Source organism: Tachypleus tridentatus, chromosome 9 (genome assembly GCF_004210375.1).
Source record: "Tachypleus tridentatus isolate NWPU-2018 chromosome 9, ASM421037v1, whole genome shotgun sequence".
NCBI classification, from domain to species: Eukaryota; Metazoa; Arthropoda; class Merostomata; order Xiphosura; family Limulidae; genus Tachypleus; species Tachypleus tridentatus.
Window position 1 is genome coordinate 51,016,385 of NC_134833.1, and position 19,705 is coordinate 51,036,089.

General features: G+C 32.5%; 2 long non-coding RNA genes across 24 annotated transcripts in view; one reads left to right on the forward strand and one right to left on the reverse strand.

Annotated features, from left to right (window-relative positions):
• The window catches only part of LOC143225232 (uncharacterized), a 58,451-nt gene extending 52,354 nt beyond the window's left edge, over positions 1 to 6,097 (forward strand). For all 4 annotated transcript variants that reach the window (XR_013013743.1, XR_013013742.1, XR_013013744.1 and 1 more), the window contains 2 exons: positions 3,045 to 3,158; positions 5,959 to 6,097. This is a non-coding gene — a long non-coding RNA (uncharacterized LOC143225232). The remainder of the gene's footprint in view (positions 1 to 3,044; positions 3,159 to 5,958) is intronic.
• The window catches only part of LOC143225230 (uncharacterized), a 147,046-nt gene extending 133,000 nt beyond the window's left edge, over positions 1 to 14,046 (reverse strand). For 2 of the 20 annotated variants that reach the window (XR_013013713.1, XR_013013712.1), the window contains exons 1-3: positions 13,463 to 14,013; positions 6,781 to 6,875; positions 6,259 to 6,491 (exon numbers count right to left, since the gene is read on the reverse strand). This is a non-coding gene — a long non-coding RNA (uncharacterized LOC143225230). Of the gene's footprint in view, positions 1 to 7; positions 2,859 to 6,258; positions 6,492 to 6,780; positions 6,876 to 7,350; positions 7,486 to 13,022; positions 13,416 to 13,462 lie in introns of those variants that run through there. The other 18 variants (XR_013013716.1, XR_013013717.1, XR_013013722.1 and 15 more) reach the window with 18 other exon arrangements.
• Positions 14,047 to 19,705: the final 5,659 nt, after the last annotated feature.

The following is a 19,705-nucleotide window of genomic DNA, read 5'->3' on the forward strand; positions in this document are numbered from 1 at the left end:
TAAAAAGAAACATATCTATCTTTAATTTTTTCTACATGATTAGTATCTCCATGAAATTCAAATGCCCAATTCACAACATATAATTCTTTTCAAAATTTGCTTTGTTGAAAATTGAAATAAAATCTCATTATTCCTTATCTCCATATGCAGCAAAACATCAAATATAACTGAGTGATGATCACTTGCACCAAGATGTTCTCCAACTCCTACCCTATGAACAACTTCTTTATTAAATGTTAACAAAAAATATACACCAGCATTGTTCCTAGAATGTTTCCATACCAATTACTGAAGAAAATCATTCTAATCATTTTCTAAAAACCTGTATCCCTACATTTTAATTCTACATTTCCCAATCTATATGTACTAAAATAATATCTCCCAAAATTATAACCTCACTAACAACTGAATTCTTTATTTCCCAGAGTTTCTAATTAATGTCATCAGTCTCACCTTGTGGTCTGTAATTATGAGTCTCTTCCTTTTATAACCAATAACAGAAACCAAAACAGATTCAATCTCATTTCAATTAGCTTTAACATTCTAACATGAACAGGTTATAACCAACCCTCTGAATATAGTCACTCACTTTCCTCTTTTTAGTACTCTAGCCCTGTTAAACAACCTATAAACCTATACTACACAAAAATTCCGTTCATTGCAAGTGTATATATTCGGGTTATTCCTGGTATATCAAAATCCTCTGTTCCAAAAAGTGCCCTAAAGTTATCCACTTTATTTCTCATATTTCTAGTGTTAAAATAACAGATTTTGCCTTCTACTAAAAATTATTTTGTACCTTGTTCCTATGATATACCCTCTCTACAACTAATTTTATACATTATTCTAGCCTTCTTTATAATTTTATCCTAGTTTAAACTTGTCTTTACATTAGGCTAAATCTCCTACTATGGGCTCAACAGAGTATACCAGCCCCATGATAATCAGAATTTCCATACTCCAACTTTTAACAGTTTATATATATCTTCACTAAATTCTTGAAGATCTCAATAAATATTATGAGTTTTGTTTAGACAAAAATTAAGAATTTTTAAGCGTTTTTACCAAAGATTTGTTTGTGAATATATGGAATCAGTGTTGACTGCTCCAAATGTAAAGTAATTTTCAACTTAAGATTAAAAATACTATTTTCCCATGAAAATTTAAATTTTTTGTTTGCATAATCTCTAAAACCTAAATAATTAAATGTTATTTCAGAAAAAACTTCATATTTTATCTTTTATTTTCACTACCTTAACTTTATTCAGGGTTGGTCTATTTGACTGGCCTTGTAACCACCAAAAAATGTTAGAAATAAACCTAAGTTTATCTTTTTTTCTTTCTAAAAACAGTAACAGAAAACCATAGCTGTTTATCCTAAATAGCTTAAAGTTCATAACAGTATACATCTGTTTAAACCTAATTTTGTTACTACATTGTCCTTTGAGCTGTGTCTAACAAATAATCTCACCACAGAAGTTGTAAATCAGTCAACAAATATGCAGTGCACGTTATCATGTTGAATTAAGCACTCCATGAGCTGTTTAAAAGCATACTTTGTTTTCATCATCTTACTCTTACCTAATAAATTTCTAATTTTTACATATTAGTTACTTTTATAATAATAAGTAAAGAACACATACGAAAAACAAGAAAACTGGTACTTAACTGAGTCTCCTGTTGTTTTTTGTTGATGAAAGTTAAGCCTATTTTTATACTACTGTTACTGCTACACAAAATATTTTTTATTTATTTAGATAATGCACCTAAGAGTACCAAGCAAATAATGTCCTAAACAATCATACATTTCCTGGCTTTCTAACTATGTAGTAAGAGTCCTTAAAAACTCAGCTCAGACTGTTGAAGTGATTCTCATGACAGATAAGTTTTGAAGAGGAAGCAAAATAAATAATTCTCTTGAAAAAAGAAATTAAAACATAATTTGATGGATTAACACTTTGGTTTTCTACTGGTTATAAATTATATAGTATAACATGTATGAAAGGGCTGTTGGCAATTTGCAAAAGAAAGGATGTGACAGATGAGCATGGCAAGTGGGTGTGGTTTTCTAGTTTATGGCTATAAAAAAGTTTCCTTGCCCAAGTAATATAAATGTTATAATGAGTAATTTACATTAAACACTGTACTTTTTCTGGGAGGGGTAGAAAATAAATTAGAAAAATGGGAAGACCCAGACAGGAACTGTTATAATTCTGAAACTAAGGGAGATGGAAGGTTTTTTTTTCAATATTTCTTTATACAATTAAAAACTAAAAAACTTGTACTAAAATTTTGTTTATTAACTATGTTTTGATAACAAATTTATTTTTATCCAATGATACTAAAGCAGTTTAATTAAATTTGAATGTAACTTCCTCAAAAGTCATGACAGGGGCAAATTGACCAGCCTGTAAAAAGAGAGTTAATAGCCCTTGCAAACAAACTAGCCCCTACTCTATTTAAAGTGAACCATATAATCCAATAAAGCTACTTTTTTTCATTAAGTTGATCTCATAAATATAACCAGCAAACCTATTTTTCCTTATATATTAACCCAAGCCTAATATTCAGCCCAAACAACCTATTTATAATTTTATCTCCACAGTTAACTCTTGGCAGTATTCCATTGCTTTGAAAATCTTTCTTAATGCCTTGTATGTAATTATCAATTAGTTCCTTTGATATACTCCTCCCTACATCATTAACTCCTATGAGCAATACAAAAACGAAAAAACTGTATCACTACCAGCATCCTTTATTGTATCACTTGCTCTTTCAATTATATACTCCATCCCTACCCCTTTTCTTCCTGCTTACCTCACAGACTATTTCATCCACATGCTGTGCTAAATAATCTCCTATAAAAATAACATGCTTACTTTTAATTTTTCTTTTTGAACTTCTGAGCTATTGACAAGCTATTATTGTTACAGACAGTAATCACTACAAAAACTCAAGATACAAATAAATATTATTGTCTATATAAAAAAGCTACTAAAGAAACAAACAACATCTACTCCTTTAAACATAAAAATCTCTCTCAGGCATACAAGATAAGAAAAGGCACACAGAAGAAAGAGCAAAATGAAGCAGAAGGAGATTGAGAAGACAACACCAACTCAGAAAAGCTAGGACAAAGCAACCATACAACCTACAAAGTAAGTTGATCCTCTTTGATTTAGTTTTAAGTATATATCTGTTTCTTTTTTGTGTGATTTCTGTATATAATATCCTTTTTAAGGGCTAAAACAGTATATAAAAACAGCCATCAGCTATGCTAAGCATGAAAATAGCTACCATCAGAGATCTGTTGTCAACAACCATGAAATATTAAATGCATGTCCAGTTATTGTTGTGGAGACCTCACAGATAGTGATCACAATCAAAAGACTAGAAAAAAATAAATTGCTCAGACAAACACCAAAAGAATTAACAAGGAAACCCACATACACAGCCAGTTAGCAACACATCCCCTATTGTGAAAACCCCCAAACCACCACTGGCACTTACTGTTGAAAGCATACAAAGGATCTTCAGGTAAAGAGATACCACAAAAGAGCTAAATATTCTATTCTTGAATGTCATCACAAATTTATGATAACTATCCAAAGGAGATAATGTGTATTAAATGCAATCATCCCTGAGGATATTTAGTGAGGTAAAACTTCAAGCCCAAAGAAAGAGCTAGACATAAGAAGCATACCATTAGACATCACCATTGAAAAGATAGAGGAAACGTTAACCATTTAAGAAATACATCCCATCAAGATTAATAGAATAAAAACAGTTAAGACAGCACAACTTGCACCATTAATCAGGATCACACTAAATTATGTAAACCAAGCAGTAACTAGTCCAAACAAGAATATTTATTTGGTTCTAGCAACACTCTGTTGAACTTGCCAGGACCACAGCACCAGTGTCATTCCAGAGTGGCATGTATAGCAAGGTACTGCTTAACAATCTTCACCATTTTCACTTTCTTATTATAATATTTCAGCTCAACCTAAATGTATGGGTAAAAAAGGAATAGTATTATTAAATAAAAAAGGTTTAAAAATAACCTTCCCAAATAGTTCCTCATTTTACTTAACATTGTTCGAACATTACCCTTTTAATCATCCAAGCATCACCCTCCATCCACGCAATCCCCCACATCTAACATTCTTTTAATAAGAAATCAACCAACATCCTAGAACCATAATCACTGGTGCTCTAACCTCCAAACACTTTGACTTTATCCGTCAATTTCCAAACTGTAATGGCACCATTTTACATCATTTGGCAGAAAATAACAACCTATGCATAGCAAGACACACACAGACAGCCTACTAATAACTTCATCAACACAAATAACTCACTCCTTCAACTTCTAAGATCATGATAATATAAATGGACATCACAACACCATAATATACTCCAACTAACTATAGTTTTTTTTATTTCTCCAACACCAGCTGAGAAAAGTTTAAAACTAACAATGACAAAAATCTGTAAGAAGTATGTACAACATTTGCATTAAATATAGACCAGTACATAACTATACATCAGCTATCACTAAAGCATTAGGGACACAATACTAACTAAAATTAAAAATAATGACCTCCAATTCAGATGATGATGGCATCAGTTAGTTTTTGAAATTCTTTTTCAACATCTATTAGTACTATCAGGATGAAAATCAGGCCTAATCAAAATTATAACAAAGAAAAAGTTAGGCCTTAACCCAATTGACTACTGGCCAATAAAACTAATAAACAACATAGAAAAACTTCTGGAAAAAAATGAATAACTTCTTAGAATCCAACAAAATTTTCTTTAATAAACAAAACACTGCCCACAAGAATAAACAAACCATGATGAACCACTTAGTCAAACTGAATTTGCATTTCAAGTTTTAAATAAGAACTACATCACAGTAGCACTTTTTCTTGACATCAAAAAAATGTTTGATTCAATAAAGTATAACAGACTGAAATTCCAATTTTTCCAAATATTCAACCTCCAATTCTGTGATCCAAGAAATTCCAAATTTTATTTCTAACCATTTTGCTAAAGCTAAGATTAATAATGCAATTTCCAAATCTTTTCTGCTGAAACTTAGAATCCCCCACAAGGCTCAGTCCTTAGCCCACATTATTTTTGTAATTCATATCTCTTTCCCTGCTTTAATTTACACTTGGCATATCAATAAGCTTATGGTAGAGATCTCAAGAGCACATTTCATGACCCATTTGCTGTAACAAGAACTGAAACTTCACTGAACATATAACCACCTGGTGTGATGAGTGGGAAGTAGTTCTTATATTGATCACGACACAAGCAATAGCTTTTCATATAAACAACAATGGAAATAATAAGAAATTACTGATAATCAGTCAAAGGTTCACTAATAATTAAATTTTTAGGTATAACACATGAAACACACAGCCCAATACCATTTATCAAAATATCAATCACAGAATTGCCCAACTTCATTAAAACAAAGGCAGCATCACAGGATGTAACAGCTGGTATATTACTAATAAAGTTTACATTAGACCACTAACAGAATATGGTTGTGAAGAAACCTGTAATATGTCAGACCCTCTACACAATATAATACAGAAAAAACAAAGCACAGCCATCACAATTGCTCATCACCTACCAATTTATAGGCCCTCTCAGCACCTAAGTAAAATAAGCAATGTATTTGTGGGTAAAAAATGAATCTAATTACTAGGTTTTAGTTTGTATAAAATTGTGATATATCATAATCAACAAACTAAACAATATCCATCTCTTTCCAACACTGACAGACATATCTATAATCATTAAACTTAATAAATAAAAAGAATTCATCTTAAAGAATGAATAGCAGAATTCATACATCACACTATATATCAGAAATATTCCGTAGCAGTATGATATCTTTCTTTTGTGTTTAAATGCTTTTTTTGTTTCATCTTTCTAATATAGGTTAATGTCAAGTAGAATACTTGGCACTATTCTAAAGACAGAAAATGCTACAGGAATATAAGTATCCAGTTTTCCTTCTTTTCCTTGGACTTCCTTGTTTTGCTGGAGGCATTAGAGCATTGAACAATCTTCTGTAGTCAAAACCATTCACCCACTAGTAAAGTACTAATCTTTTTTTTTATTCATTATGAAAGCTTCCGTAAATACATGTATAGCCATGAGTAGGATGAAGGAAACTTTTGTTTCTAAACATCCCTGGTTATTTAAAATTTAACTTTAAAAGAAATCCTCAATACCTACCACTGGACTGCACTTTGCTTCTTTCTTTACCAATAATACATTCAGCAGAATGCTGCAATAGTACAAATGATAAAATGTGAAAATTTTTGTCTTTTTACATATTCCAATATTCTGGAAAAGCTGACTGTATTCTTCCAAATCCACAGTTATGCACCCAGTACATAAGTTTACAATCTTATTACTGATTTAGCAGTTTTTAAATCCTAGATCATGTCTTGTTCTTGACCAGTCTCCTGAAATAAAAGTTCATCATTACATTTAGTATTAGCTCTGCCCATCATCTATGAATGTGTTATCTATATGTGTGTGTGTGTATTATATACATACATATATATATATACTTACATTCTACACAAAAAATTATCTAAACTGTCTAAAAAATACAGATTGACATTCATACAAACACAGAAAATATTTACAATGCACTAATACATGCTTTTTTAAAGTCATGTGTTTTGTTTTGTTTTTCTAATCAGCTGATCAAAACATTTACCATATATAAGATAGGTTTAAATAACTTACATTTCCTTGCACATACGAAGTGAATAACTAAGATCACTGGATAACTAAAGCTAAATAGTAGTAGAACACTGAATGGGCAATTGATGTATAAAATGCTGAAAAGAAACACCTTTCAAGTTAGTTTAAAGGCAACCAAAAATTTATATTTTTATTTTACCAACACAAACAGTACATTACTAGGGTTACATTTTTATTAGCTGAGTGACCATGAAGATAAAACTGGGCCATTAGTTTAATCAGTGGAGATAATCAGTTACCTATAAATATTGATTACCTTGGTTAGTGTCATGTAAAATAACTTATTAATCAAAATTACAATTAAATTACCAATATCACAAAAACAAGCATCTAATCAAAATTAATTCTGCTCCTTACTATTATTTTCAATTAATTCAAGTTTGTTCAGTTTACTTTAGTTGTATCACAACTCATGAAAACAGTCATCTTATTGAAATTAGTATTTATAATTATTACAAAATGTTAGATCATCAAATTATCAAAGTTTCATGTGAGAATAATCAATAAATGATCCCAATAATTATGGTTAATTGATTAGCAAATTCCACTCACCTCCCAGCTGTAGTGATGCATGCCTAAATTTTCTATTATATGACACGTGTTGGTCCCATTAAGTTTGTCAGTGATAGGGAATGCAAGAAATAATGGGCTTTAGTCAACCCTTTACTAATGTATGTGTACAAATGTCTAGTAAATATAAAAAAATTCAATATTACTAGCCATAGATGTATGTTACATTTCAAACTGGATTACAATCTTTGCATTTAAGGAAATTTATTATGAGCAACTGACAAGTCATTACTACTCTGTAAGCACTACTGTCATTAGAACATCAATAGTAAACCTTGTTACTGCTACTTGTATGTGCTAAGTAATTTCTGTTTTGAAATTATGTACGGTTCAATTGTGACCTAAATGACCTGAAATAATTTTATCAGCTATTTTAATTAATTTGTATGGATACATACACATTCAAACATATATTACTCAAAACTGACAATATACATGCACACACAAACATATATAAAGTTTATATATATATATATTAATAAATTTCTTAGCCAAGGTTACAATTTAGAATTTCATTGAAAAATTACATGTATTTTCTCAGTTTACTTTAAGTACAAATATATCTTATGTAACATTATCTTTATGGATAAATATGTGTTTATTTTGATTAGGATAAAAAGTAATCATAAACTTCCATGTGGTTTCAAAAAACAAGAAACTTTTTTCCACACCATAAAACTTGTTCCAAGAAATAAATATGTTAAACCTTAGATTTATCTTCAGTGGACTAAGATAATGAGTTAATTAATAATATTGAAGAAATGTCAAGAATTATTTAAAACTGGCTGTGTTTGTATTCAAAATAGGGATGTTCCTATAAAGGGGAGAAGATGACAAAGAAAATCAAAGTTACTTAATTAACTAAAAACATAAAGGAGAAAATTAGAAAAAATACTTAAAGTTTATATTTATACATAGTAGACTTATGAAACTATATGAAATCTAGACAGTTGAATAAACTACAAATTATGAAATAAAAAGTGGCTTGTTAAAAACTAATAACAAGGATTTAAGTACATTAATTTGTTTGTAGACAAGCACAAAGCTACACAATAGACTAACTGTGCTCTGTTAACCACAAATATCAAAACCCAGCTTCTAGCTGCAAGTCTGTAGAAAAAGAAAGTAAAATGTTAAAATGGCAAATTAACATTCACAAGATGATAATGATGGCTAGGTTTTTGTTGAAAAAAAGGATACAGCTAAACTTCTGCATTATTCTACATTTATACAAGAGGATCTTAGCAATATTACTGACCCTAATTATTCTATACAAAATATTGAAATTTATCTGAATCATGTAGATACTGGTCCATTATTGATAAGAAAAATAATTGAGATTAAAATATTTTCAGGATTTTACAGGTGATCAAATATCAGATATGCAAGTTTCACTATTTCATTTTTGGTATGTCAGTAGACAGTGAACAAGTGCCTAAGAAATGGATAGTTACTAATGTTACTCCTATTTTTAAAAATTCCCATAGAAAGTAAAGATAATTAGACATACTTTTATAGTCAGGATAAAATATCAGAAGTCCAAAAAGTAGCTTTATGATAAAATGTAGTGAAATGTAATATCATAAATGAAAGCCAACATGCAATCACAACAGAGGTAAATCTTGCCTTAATAAACTGTGGACTTTTAAAATGTGAAACTGTATACTCAGATTTTTCTAAAGTATTTTAATATGATGACACACAGACAATTAACTAACAAAATTCACACTGGTGAAGACTAGAGAAAGATAATTTGATTCGATTGTTTGTTGGCTGAGTGAGAAAGCATAAAAAGTGTTACTAAAGAGTCAAGTTTTACTAGTGGATGCCTCAAAGATCAACAGTTTGGCCTTTTTTTAAATATTTACATTAGTGATATTTATAGGACCACAAGTAGTAAATTAGTAACATCTGCTGATGACATTAAATTCTTGGGCAGTTCTAGTTGCAGTGAAAATGACACAATACAAAACAATATAACCTACAAAGAATAAGGAACCATTAACTCCATTAAAGCAGTTCTTACACATCCATTCTTGAGAGAAGTAAAGATTTAAACCCACAAATAATGCTTCAAGAAATCATCATTTTACCTCTTACACTACTGTAAAATGCTGGCCTCTACTGATGCTTGTGAAAACTCACTCTGTTAAGTCAGTAGCATAACAGTTAGAAACATAATCTTCATATGATACTAACCTGTGTTTTCAAAATTTTATAAACTTACCTTCTTATCCTCTTATTATCAGAATATCATTCAGAAATATCAGAACCATTATTACCCTATTGACACCTTCAAATAATCTGGTAAAACTGCAATAAGATTACACCTCCCCTTCTTTTCTCAATAGAAAATAAGAGATTAAGATAACATTTCCAACCCTGGAAACACTGTACTAGCCCTCCTCTAAACCATTTCCAATAAATATTCTATATTTTATAAGAAGACCAAAACTGTACACAGTATTCCAACTGATGCTTAACTAATGATCCATGTACAGATGTAATTATCTACTTTTTTCTCTCTCATTAAAATGTTCATAAATAAACCCTAAAATCCTTAGCAATAGTATTAGCAGCAAACTATTCCTTCAATGACTTTAATGCCTTATTTACCAATACACCAAGGTCCTTTTTTCAGTCCTGATAATAAGTTGGATTTCATCTACATTAAATGTGTGATCGAAGTTATGATAGCCCAAATACTTTACTTTGTACTTACTATATGTAGTGTCTCAACATTATCAATACACCTAGAAATGCACAAGTATGTAATGACATCAGTAAACTTAAATAACCTTAACATTTTCCTTACCAGAAAATTGATTTAAGATAGATAGATACTTTCTTGTCCTAATAAGAAACTATTAACTTGTGCACAACTGTTGTGGAATTTCCTACACCTGTCACAAGCCTTGAACAAACTCCTATCTCTACATTTCTACATATATTTTGTCAGTGTGAGATAACTGCCATAATGCTAACTCTCCACCAGTAGGAGATCAACACAGCCTCCATGCACAGTAATCCCTATAAGCACTAGCATATATCATTGGCTCATTCTTGATGAGACAAAGAAAATGCATCAGAAGCAAATATAAAGGGTAGGAAGGTGGAGCATACAAGTTGGTATCTATCTGACACACATTTGCAAGTAAGAAAAATGTAAAATCAGAAACAGCATCTACCTCTCTTTCTCTCAACTCCACTAAAAGTGAACATTCCACATTGAAAATGATGGAGAAATGAGCAAAAACCAATAACAAAGATGAACTCCTTTCCGAAAAAGCAACAGAAAGGAAAATTCCATGTAGTAAGACTTTCACAAGACTAGGGGGTTACCTAGTGAAGCAGCATATAGTGGAAGACATCTAAAATGTGTCTCAAGGGCAATGACCACAAGCAAGGAGAAGCTAAAAATTCATCTCAAGGAACAAAATATCAACAGTCCAAAGGAGACAAGTAAGAGCACAAAGAATTAAATAAAAATCCCAGTAGAGGAGTGGGACAAGGTGGGGATGGGGGTAGAAGAAAGAGATTATTACCTGGCAAGAGAAGAAGTTTGTGAACAACACCCCATAGTACCCTGCATTGGATGAATCAGACAGGACCCATGAAAAGACAGGTAAAGTAGAGAATAAGAAGTAGAGGAACAAGACGACCTGACCAAAGACAATAGTGATAGACAAAGCTAATAGAAGTTTAAGGTGTATTTATAAATATATGGAGTAACCAATAAAAAGAATTAATTCAATACACATATATAAACTTTATAGACCTCATTTGGAATATGATTTATAGTTATGGTCTCTTAACAGAGAATACTGTCTTATTAGTAAGAGTCTAGAGTATGGCTATGGGAATGATTATAATAGTGTAAAGACAACTATTAGGAAGTGATTAAGATTTCTTACTTCTTTGCAAGAATTAAAAAAGCATAAATTAAAAAATCAACATTCATAAAAAGTAATATTATTTTTTAAATAAAAATCTCAACTTGATATCACATCTTCAACCATTTTCATAACTAATTTTGCATCACAGAAGGAATTTTTCAAGGTTGCTGTCTACCATTTCTGAGATATGTTACAAAATGTTTGCAAGTAATATTTACTTCATTATATAATAGCATAAAATATTATCTAACATAAAGACTATTAAAAACATTTCATAGCATAATAAAGAACAGAATTCTTATGTAAAGACTTCTCTCTTAAATTTCTATTTCTTGGGAAAATCTTGTACTTTTTGTTAATACATGATACATGAAATACTTGAAAATTTACTGAGTTCATTAAACTCTTTTTTTAAACAGCTGAGAACTGAGAAGATAAGAAGCTCATAAATCAGATTTTATCATTCCCAAATACAAAATTATTGCATATCAGTATGTCTTTCTTTATTGGTGCCTTAGACTTAAAGCTAGATGAACTTTATGGCTTGCTCTCACCTAACCACTGTTTTTAAGTGTTATTGTTTAACAAAACCAAAAATTATTTTCCCACTATACACTCAAAATAACATATTTTATAAAATTTGATAGAATAATGAACACACACACACACTAATTTATTCCATATTTTATATAATGAGAAATGTGCATTTTAAATAACATTTAATTGGGTTATCACAATTTTTATTTCTACAATTTATTAGTCTTGTGTAATGGTGAAATTTAATGTTTTCACTTTTACAGATTAAGGAATGGTCAAAAATTAATTAAATTTGCTGATGACATTACAGTATTGGGTATTGCTGCCTCTGAGGAGGATGCTGCTTTGCAAAAGGATTTAGATCATATAGTGAGTTTGGCAAATAAATGGCATATGGGTTTTGATATTGCATGAAGATCTTCAAAATTTGAACTATAAGTATGATTTGGATGGGAATGACCTTAACAGAGATAAAAAAGAAAGGGAACCTGGTGTAGTGGTTTTATCACTCTCTTAAACTGTTCAAGTTGTGTCTTGTTGCTAACAGTTGAGCAAATAAAATTTTATGTTGTATCTACAAAAAAAATGAATACAAGTCTAAAGATGTAATAATTTTGTTGTACAAGTCATGAGTTATGCCACATTCAGAGTATTGTAGTCAGTCTTGAGCTTCTTATTTTAGGAAAGGCACTGATGTGTTGGAAAGGGTTCAGAGAAGGAAGGGCAATTAGAATAGTGCCTAGGATAGAGGGGTTGCCATATAAGGTCATGTAAGATCTCTAAATTATTTTTATTGAAAAAAGAAGATTTTGAGGGCATCTGATTGAAGTGTTTAAGATTGTTAAGGAAATTGACAGTGTATATGCATCATTTTTTACATATTTAACATTGAGAATGGTTGGAATAGGGAACACAAATATATATTTTGGCAGGGTAAGAGTTATCTTTAGCTAAGATAGTTTTATTTTTCTAATTGGGTGGTTGGCCCTTGAAATGGAGTACGTTTGCATCATATGGAGGTGGTACATTTCAATGAGATTAACAGAAATATTGATAACTATGTGAATGATAAGGGCTGAGTATGAGTTTTTATTATTGTTGCTTTTTAAATAATTTTACTTTAGAGGAGAGGATGGGATGACACAGGTGGCCTAAACAGATCCGACGTAGTCCCTAAGCGTTATGTTATTTTACCAGAAATATTTACTTAATTTATATTACCTACATATTAGTTCGACTCTCTTTAAAACATGCACATCTTATACGCATCCAATAACGAAATGCGGAAAAATCACAATCACAGCATATTAGAAACTCTACTCGGGCCTATTTACGTTTCATCTTGGCCTTTACAATGTTGAGTAGTATTATAGAAAAACCTGGAGGGCGGGTCTTACGGTAAGATTGGTTCGTTGGTTTGGCGTTTAATGGCACAAAGCAACTTGGCTATCTGCGCCCTTACGCTACGGTAAAGGGCAACAGCCTCAATAGCCTTATCGACTGGATACTTCTTTTTAGTATTCTAACTCAAGAACCTAATCCCGAGTGCGTACCTCCGCTTCGCATGTTCCAAAGACCGGCCCCAGTAACTTGGAAAGTGGCATGTCTGAGACTACTACTACTACTAGTAGTACTATTAAAACAACAATGATATTTCTTACCTTTGACAATGACAGTTTTTGGTTATCTTCCGCCGCAAGTTCTATTTCAATATATTTTGCATCAAACAAAACATCCGCCATTTTAAAACGTTGCTGAGATCTAATGTAAATAAAGAAGACGATTGTAACTTTGTTTTTAGAGAAAAATTACAATGAGTTATCTGCTGCTTCCACTGTCACTGAAACCTCGGCTTTAACATTGGAAATTCCCAAACACACCACTATTTCCCTTTGAAACTGGGAAAATGGTTAAATTGTTACTTAGTAATTAAACTTTTTAAAGTTACGGGTTAAACGCCAAAATGTGGCAAAGCGTAAAAAACCAATAAGTTTCAATTTTGTGATAAATTGCAGGTGTATTTTTATCACGTTCGTTTTATTTTCTTATTTTGTATTCAAAATCAAAGGTGTGTAAATATAGCATTTTTATATTTTTTCTGTCTCTCACAAGCCACTGCCTAAGAGGGCTTTCGTTTCATACCGAAAGTGATTTGAGTTGTTTGTTGAATATCATGTAATGTTAATCGAGTACTATCTGTCCTAGCCGTCTCTAATTTTGAAGAGAAGTTTTGAAGGCAGCTAGTGACTTCCACCAACCGCCAACTCCTGGGCTAGTCTAATTGAATAGTGGGATTTTACCACCATTTTTATAATGCAACCACAGTTTCAAAGTGCGGAGCGCGAATTTGTTTTGTTGTTTTTGTTATTATTTTTTTCCCCGGTAACAGGTGCCAAACCACAGACTCTCAGTCCAGCACACTAATCATTGGGTTGATATCTGCCCCAGCTGGGCTATATAATGAAAGATAAGAGGTTCTCTGAAACGTAGTGTAACACTTTTCAAGCTACTATTTAAATGCGGAAAGTTGGCAAAGAGTTAAAAAACTAATAGATAGTCTTTTCTACTGTATACGTGTTTTTTCCTGAACAAAACTATTTGAAAATGCCTGTTGTTGATATATCTCTAAAAGCTCAAAGCCTGAACCAAGATAAAATTAAGCACTTTTATTTTGTAAGTGGCAAAATAGCAATGCAGAATCAAAGAATTAATTTTCAATTCACATCTCGTTTGCTACCATTTGCAAAACAAAAGCAAAAAAAAAACAAATCTTTCTGTTCTCTAACTGTAGGGATATCTCGCTGAGGATGCCTAATATACACTTAGTCGAGTAAGTTCTTGGTTCTCTATTGTCTACTATGGGTTTTATTATCAGCACTTGTCCAATCATGCCAATTCTGTTGTTGTCTGATTCAGCCATTATAACTATGGGTGCAAACATACCATTGTATCTAGTTGATTTGGTGGTCAAACCCACTTCAACTAGATGTAGCTGTAACACAAACAGTTTGCTGTTTTGACATTGGTTGAAATGGAACGTGCATCTGTCTCTGCTATCTTACGACAATAACTTGTAAAATCCCAAATCTGCAGTTCAAACAGAGGTTTGATTTATTATGTATTCTTCATGTGGTTTCTCATACTTAATCACTTAAGGACGCACAGCAGTTCTATGGAAAGTTATATTCGTTTCAACACAACACCTGATGGTGCTTGTGACAAGACATTGTTTATCAAGATTTTATGGGTTTATGTCCTTTCAAGTTGTTTTGAAGCTCAATTAGCTACAGTAACTACTTCTGTTAACCACTTATTTAGCTACAGTTCAATGTGACCACCTTTAATTATGTCTTTACAAGAGTCGCCTCTGTCAGTGATGAAATGTCTTAGAGATGCATGTGGCATTGCATGGAGTTGCTCAGCAATCCTTATATGGACTTGTCTATGAGGAATTTATTAAGAACTGGAGATGACATTCTAAGGAAGGCCTTCCCATACAGTTGCATTGAATCATCTTATAATCAACTGAATTATCACAGAGCCCATGCCTTTCTGCTTTGAACTTGTCCTTATAAATTGCTTAGTTTATCTATTGGATTGAATCTGTGACATAACTTAATCATTATTGTGTCCCAATAATTTAGTTTTTCATCATTCAAGTGTCTTATCTCAAGCATTCTAGAAAACAACGTGTCTGAAATGTTTGATGAATTAACTTAGAACCTCCTTTCTGTCTTTATAAATATTGGCAATTGTTTATTTAATTTTATCGTCTGAGATATTGCCTTTTCACATTCAAAAAGACACATATTAGAAACAACAGTTTTCTCAAATACGATCAGTAGCAGAACGTAGTTATGCATATGCATAATGAATGGTATGTGTGCTGCATCCATCATAACCAGTAAAAGTGGCCTCAGGATGTTTTTCTCATCAAAATTACACGATAGTTATGAAAGATATAATGAACATAAACAGTCAATATAGATTTTTTTCAGTGCTTGAGAAACTTCAAAATGTTATTATTTGTTATTTTAAAATTATTTGTAAAAAAACTGAATTGCGAATATAAAATAGGTGACATAAAGTGTAGCATATCGCCAGAGAGCCAATACTTAGTATTTTGCATAAAAGTTACCATTTACAATTAATAATTTTCAAACTAATATCTCCCCCCAGTGGCACAAGAGTACGTCTGCAGACTCACACCGCTAAAACCCTGGTTTCGATGCCTATGGTGGACAGAGCACAGATAACCCATTGTGTAGCTTTGTGCTTAATTGTAAACAAACAGTCAGACTAATATTACACATTATTCCTCGTGTTAACATTTGCACCCATCATTTTTAAATGTGTATTCAGTGGCGTAGCTAGGAGGGGCAAGGGGGGTACATCTGTCCCCGGGCGAAGCATCGAGGTGGGGAGCGCCAAATTGATGTTATATAATTAGAAATGATTTTCAGAATGAAATGTTTTCCCCTCTTAAACAATTAATGCCCAGTGTCCCATATATGGGAGTTTCAACGTCCTGTCTTGCCACAACTTGGTTGTGATTTGGTCACGTTATACCATAACACTGTCTAAACGTTGCGAAAACGTCAGATTGCAACGTCACTTCCTGACGAATAATGGACGTTGCTATGTAACGTTGCCACAACGTCGTAATTGGTCACATTTTTCTATTAAGTTGTCTAAACGTTATGAAAACGTCAAAATGCAGTCACTTCATAGCGAATAATCAATGTTATTGTGTAACATTGTGTAAACGTTGTGAAATGTAACATTATATGCTGTAAATCAGTAATCAGAACGCACATTACACGGATACTTCACCGAACAAAGCCGGTAATTTGTCTATTACTTGATCCAGTTTTCGGAATGCTACCATGGCCTCAGCGCCCTGTCCTTCGGGAGTAACCGAACGGCTATAACAGATAATTGAAACGGGGTTGTTAAATGACTTTACCAGACTCCCGCAAGTCTGGTAAAGCTGGAAACGAAGCCGAGGAAATTCTGTTATTCAAATATATCTTCAAAGTACCATTGTTGCCTCAATTATTTCATTTTTTTTCATCTTCTTCATACCTTAAAAAACACGTCAAGAAATGCAGGTTTTCATGTTCTAAAACTCATAAATTTCCGGGAAAGCATGACGGACCCCTTATGGGGTCGTGACATTTTGTCACGAGGGGGCGCGAAAACTGACTTTGTCCCTGGGCACTGAAAACCCTAGCTACTCCTCTGTGTGTAATACAGCTTTACTTTTATAAATATAAAAACAACCGAATGGATTTTTCTAACGTCAATTGGGAAACTTTTAAAGATAATGCCGATCAAATACTATCATATATTTGCATGTATGGTCTCAATACAAATTTGATAAATGACTGTGCATTCTTAACTAAAAAAGCTATAAACAATACAATTCCTATAACAAACAGAAACTGCGACCTCACACAACAGAAAATTACTCCGGAAATATATGGTCTTATACTAATAGATGACGCTTACGTCGTTTACTTATTAAATCGTGCCACCACATGTTAAAGCTGCTTATCAATAAGAAAAACTACTCAGTCAAAAAAAGAGAAAGAAACTAATAAAACAATAACAGGAATTAAATTGTATTCATTTCTATACCGCAATCGCTTATGTTAAATCCAGCACTGCAAAGTCCTGTCATAAAGTCAAATCTATTCGTAAGTCTTCTAACTTCTAGCCATTATATTGAATTTAATAATGTTAACACTATTACTGAAAAAGAAAAAAAAATGTCCTATTTGCAGATTATTATTCATCTCATTCACGATCCATAACATTAGATTTATTTAATGCAATTCGCCTCAATAGTTTCGACATATATTAGCGCGTTAAGGCGTGCGACTCGTAATCCGAGGGTCGCGGGTTAGCATCCCCGTCACGCCAAACATGCTCGCCCTTTCAGCCGTGGGGGCGTTATAATGTACGGTCAATCCCACTATTCGTTGGTAAAAGAGTAGCCCAAGAGGTGGCGGTAAGTGGTGATGACTAGCTGCCTTCCATCTAGTCTTAAACTGCTAAATTAGGGACGGCTAGCACAGATAGCTCTCGAGTAGCTTTGTGTGAAATTCAAAACAAACAAACAAACAAACAAACGACATATATTACTAACAACAATCGATCATTTAGCCCGACGTTACCAGTATCTTTTTTAAATTCTACCTGGTACCTGAAACTACGTAACGATATACATATATGATCTATCCTTAGAGCTGAGAAGTAGTAACTGAGTAGCAGAAGTCCTGAGTAATTTATTTCCTGATGAAGATGAGGTTTCTAATCTTGTGCTCAGAACAGTTCCAAATTAATGATTTGTGCTTTATTTAATCATTTTAATATTCGGTTTTTGTTTGGTTACTACCTTTCCTTTTGGAAATTAGTGGTAATTAAAGCTATTTCTAAGAAACAGGTTAGATTTACAAACTCAGTAATGTTTATTTGTTCTTTTGTATTTCGAACAAAGCCACTCGAGGGCTATCTGCGCTAGCCGTCCCTAATTTAGCAATGTAAGACTAGAGGGAAGGCAGCTAGTCATCACCACCCACCGCCACCTCTTGGGCTACTCTTTTACCAACGAATAGTGGGATTGACCGTACCATTATAACGCCCCCAACGGCTGAAAGGGCGAGCATATTTGGTGCGACCGGGATTCGAACCCGCGACCCTCGGATTACGAGTCGAACGCCTAAACACACTTGGCCATGCTGGGCCCAACTCAGTAATTATTAATCACTGAGCCCGCTTAACAGCACATATTAGTAACTGGAAAGAATAATAGCTAATCGACTCTTGTACTAAAAATAATACAAGAAAATGATATCCTATGTACAGAATACCTCCCGTAATGCAAATAAAAAGCAACAGGTGGTTTAGTAAAGTTTAAATAATCACTATTGCAAGGCTTCAATAGAACCCAATAACAATTGCAGACTTTCTACATATGCTAAAAGCATTCTAACTAGTTTAGTAGAATGAGATAAGAGATACACTGAGTTCAATGAATGAACTATTCATAATACGTTGTATCTTCAGCTTCAGTTCTAAGTCCATTACTCATTAACAAATTCGTTAAAGACATACCATTCCTTAATTTAATATAATTCATTGCATTTCACCATCCTGATGTAGTAGCATATTGGACCATATCACACAACTCTCTTGCTGCAGCGTCAAGAGTTCGAACTTCTCTAGATAACATCATTAGCTGATGCATAGCACTCAATTCCAATAGAATACAGGCTATTAAATTTCGTAGAAATATCAGTAAAAACGTCTGCAGTAAAGTTAAAATTGTATAATACTCAGTAAAGTTTACCAATACAGTAAAACTCATAAGCATAACGTTTAAGAACAGTTATCCAAGGACACATTACATCAGTTCGTCAAAATATTAGTGAAAGAATTAATTATCTTTAAAGAATTGGAGACAAGGTTAGCGAATGCAATAGTGAGTTAATAAGTGTATGTTAAACCATGAATAGAATAAGGATACACAATCACATGCTATTTGCCAGAATTAGTTAGGGCTGTACTTGCAAAACACGTTATTAGAGGAATATACATATATATATAGACCTCAGACAATAGAAAGAAGGGTAGAGACGATTAATCCTTCAAAGAGGATGGCATCATTGTTCCACAAAGTGTCACCAGATTATTTACACAGATCCTTATGTGTAATTTTATTCATTGAATCTATCTTGATAGACTCTGGTTCCTTCTGCCTTCAAAGCATCATCTGGATGGCTTAATACATTAAAAGCCAAACATAATATCTGTATAATTACTACAGGCTCCCAAATCATGTGACTTGAGCAGTTAGAAATTCAACTTAGCTTCCCACTATGTTCTTGTAGGAATTTGTT